Below are 4,377 nucleotides of genomic sequence, written 5' to 3' on the forward strand. Positions count from 1 at the left end.
AGGATCGGAGGCGGTCACTGGGTTGGGGGGGGAGTGAGTGAGAGAGAGAGACAGATAGCGGAAAGAGGAGAAATGGAAAGAAGGATGGAAGAAAATAACTGGTCGATCGGGGGTAGGTAGGAAGGGGGAGTAGGTAGAATGAGGGAGGGATAGGGGGTGGGAAGGTGGAGGGAGGGATAGGTGGGAGGATGGGTAGGTAAGTAGGAGATGGGGTAGGTGGGGAATTTGTGGTAGGGGGTGGGTTGGAGGAGAACATGGGGAAATATGGAAGAGGAGGAAGGTCTGGGAGAGTGAGGGGAAGAGTAAAGGGAGGTTTGGTGGATGGCAAGTAAGGAGGTTGGCTGGGTGGATAGAATCAAAAGTGTTGAATTGTCATACAGTGCCGTTCTTAATGTTTGGGACACTGGCGTTTGATTCAGATTCAAACTTTATTGTCATTGTGCAGTGTACAGTACAGAGACAACAAAATGGAGTTAGCATCTCACCCAGAAGAGCGAACATAGAATATGAGCAATAAATATTATTACGTACATACAGTCGTAGTAGTGCAATTTTTTCTGGTGGAAGGAGTGTCTGGTGGGGGGGGGGGGGGTGACTGGCAATCACCGAGGTACAGAGTTAAGTAATGTAACAGCCGCAGGGAAGAAGCTGTTCCTGTACCTGCTGGTCCGGCAACGGAGAAACCTGTAGCGCCTCCCGGATGGTAGGAGGGTAAACAGTCTGTGGCTGGGGTGAGAGCAGTCCTTGACGATGCTGCGCGCCCTTCGCAGACATTGCTTGCTTTGGACAGACTCAATGGAGGGGCGTGAGGAACCGGTGATGCGTTGGGCAATTTTCACCACCCTCTGCAGTGCTTTCCGGTCAGAGACAGAGCAGTTGCCATACCATACTGTGATACAGTTGGTAAGGATGCTCTCGATGGTGCAGCAGTAGAAGTTCACCAGAATCTGAGGAGACAGATGGACCTTCTTTAGTCTCCTCAGGAAGAAGAGACGCTGGTGAGCCTTCTTGACCAGAGTTGAGATTGTGGGTCCAAGAGAGGTCATCGGAGATGTTGACCCCCAGAAACCTGAAGCTGGAAACACGTTCCACCTCCGTCCCGTTAATATGGATGGGGGTGTGCGTGCCGCCCCTAGACCTTCTGAAGTCTACAATGAGCTCCTTGGTCTTCTTGGAGTTAAGGGCCAGGTTGTTGTCAGCGCACCATGCTGCTAGGAGCTGGACCTCCTCCCTATAGGCCGACTCATCGTTGTTGCTGATGAGGCCAATCACCGTTGTATCATCTGCATACTTGATGATGGTGTTAGTACCATGTGCAGGCGTAGGTGAAGTGGGAGTAGAGGAGGGGGCTCAGCACACAGCCCTGTGGAACGCTGGTGTTCAGGGTGAGGGTTGAAGAGGTGTGCTTGTCTAACCTAACAGACTGGGGTCTGTTGGTTAGAAAGTCCAATATCCAGTTGGGAGGGGTCAATGCCCAGGTCGCCGAGTTTGGTGATCAGTTTAGAGGGTATAATGGTGTTGAATGCTGAGCTATAATCGATGAACAGCATTCTTACGTAGGTGTCTCTGTTGTCGAGGTGGGAGAGGGCGGAGTGAAGTGCCGTTGAGATGGCATCCTCCGTACTCCTGTTCTTGCGGTAGGCGAACTGATAGGGATCCAGTGTGGGAGGTAGGCAGCCCTTGAGGTGTGCCAGGACCAGCCTCTTGAAGCACTTGGTGATGATGGGAGTAAGTGCAACTGGGCGGAAGTCGTTGAGGCTTGCCGCAGTGGAGTGTTTTGGCACCGGCACGATGGAGGTGGTTTTAAGGCACGTGGGGACAACTGCTTGGGCAAGTGACAGGTTGAAGATGTCAGTCCAGACGCCTGTCAGCTGCGCAGCACAGGCCCTGAGGACGCGCCCGGGGATGCCGTCATGGCCAGTAGCTTTACGTGCATTAATCCTGCTCAGTGCCACGTACACGTCGTAGGGGGTGAGTGTGAGGGGCTGGTGATCAGCAGGGAGCACAGCCTTGATGGCCATCTCTGGATTGTCCCTGTCAAAGCGGCCATAAAAGTGGTTAAGCTCCTCAAGGAAGGAGGCATCGCTGGATGTGGGGGTGGTGTTGGTGGGTCTATAGTCCGTGATGGCCTGGATGCCTTGCCACATGCGTCGGGGGTCGGAGTTGTTATTGAAGTGCTCCTCAATCCTTAGCTTATAGCAGTGCTTGGCCTTCTTGATGCCCCTCTTCAGGTTAGCCCTGGATGGACTGTAGGCTCGGGCATCGCCTGACCTGAAAGCGGTGTCCCGTGCTTTCAGCAGTAGCCTGACCTCGCTGTTCATCCATGGCTTCTGATTCGGGAATATGGTAACCCGTTTGAGGTAGGTAAAACTGTTGATGGTGGAGTTGATAAATTCCAGAACAGAGGATGTATAGGAATCAAGGGTGGCCTGGGCTGCAAACGCCTTCCAGTCAGTGTTTCCAAAACACTGCTGAAGTGTGGAGTCCGCCTCCTCTGACCACACTTTAACCGTCCTCACCAAAGATCTTTGGTCCTCACTGTGGGTTTAACACGTCTGATGAGTGGGGAGTACTTTGGGAGCAGGAACAATGAGAGGTGATCAGACTGCTCAAATGTGTTTAATTGCTCAGATGTGTTTAATTGCCTCCTTCATGCAGGTATGAGAGAGCTCTCAGCACCAAGTCTTTCCTCCAGTCCATCACCTTGGGAAACATGTATTGCTGTTTATCAACATGAGGAACAAAGTTGTGCCAATGAAAGTCAAAGGAGCCATTATGTTACTGAGAAACAAGAATAAAACTGTTAAGAGACATCAGCCAAACCTTAGGCTTACCAAAATCAACTGTTTGGAACATCATTAAGAAGAAAGAGAGCACTAGTGAGCTTACTAATCGCAAAGGGACTGGCAGGCCAAGGAAGACCTCCACAGCTGATGACAGAATTATCCTCTCTATAATAAAGAAAAATCCCTAAAACACCTGTCCGACAGAACAGAAACACTTTTCAGGTGTGGATTTGTCAATGACCACTGTCTGCAGAAGACTTCATGAACAGAAATACAGAGGCCACACTGCAAGGTGCAAACCTCTGGTTAGTCGCAAAAATAAGATGGCCGGGTTACAGTTTGCCAAGAAGTACTTAAAAGAGCAACCACAGGTCTGGAAAAAGGTCTTGTGGACAGATGAGAGGAAGAGTGATGGCAAGAGCAAAATATGGAGAAGAGAAAGAAATGCCCAAGACCAAAGCATACCACCTCATCTGTGAAACACGGTGGTGGGAGTGTTATGGCCTGGGCATGTATGGCTGCTGAAGGTACTGGCTCACTCATCTTCATTAATGATACAACTGCTGATGGTAGTAGCATAATGAATTCTGAAGTGTATAGAAACATCCTATCTGCTCAAGTTCAAACAAATGCCTCAAAACTCATTGGCCGGTGGTTCATTCTACAGCAAGACAATGATCCCAAACATACTGCTAAAGCAACAAAGGAGTTTTTCAAAGCTAAAAAATTGTCAATTCATGAGTGGCCAAGTCAATCACCTGATCTGAACCCAATTGAGCATGCCTTTTATATGCTGAAGAGAAAACTGAAGGGGACTAGCCCCCAAAACAAGCATAAGCTAAAGATGGCTGCAATACAGGCCTGGCAGAGCATCGCCAGAGAAGACAACCAGCAACTGGTGATGTCCATGAATCGCAGACTTCAAGCAGTTATTGAATGCAAAGGATATGCAACAAAATACTAAACATGACTACTTTCATTTACTTGGCATTGCTGTGTTCTAAACATTTTGGTGCCCTGAAATGGGGGGACTATGTATAAACATTGCTATAATTTCTACATGGTGAAACCAAAATGTATTAAAATGGCCTTTATTAAAACCTGACTATGTGCACTTTAACCACATGTAATTTTCTTTCTATTACAAATCTCAAATTGTGGAGCACAGAAGCAAATAAATAAATGATGGGTCTTTGCCCCAAATATTATGGAGGGCATTGTATGTAAGGAAGCAGCATAACAGGTATGTAAACACAGTGCTCTTAGACAATAAACTTCAATAAATAACATAATTATCAGTGCAAAATAAAAGCCCAAAATCCTTTGTGCAACCAAGGCAGTTTGTAGTTTAGTTGGTGTTTGTCGTGTACAAGAGCCTGATGGTTGTTGGGAAGAAGCTGTTCCGGAACTTGGAGGTCACGGTTTTCGGACTACTATACTTTCTTCCCAATGGCTGGAATGAAATGAGAGTTTGGCCAGGTTGGTGAGAGTCCTTGATTATGCCAGCTGCTTTCCTGGGGTGGCACAGTGGTGGAGATGCTGCGCTACAGCGCCGGAGACCTGACCACGGCAGTTCGATCATGACTATGTG

Source organism: Amblyraja radiata, chromosome 34 (assembly GCF_010909765.2).
Source record: "Amblyraja radiata isolate CabotCenter1 chromosome 34, sAmbRad1.1.pri, whole genome shotgun sequence".
Classification (NCBI taxonomy): Eukaryota; Metazoa; Chordata; class Chondrichthyes; order Rajiformes; family Rajidae; genus Amblyraja; species Amblyraja radiata.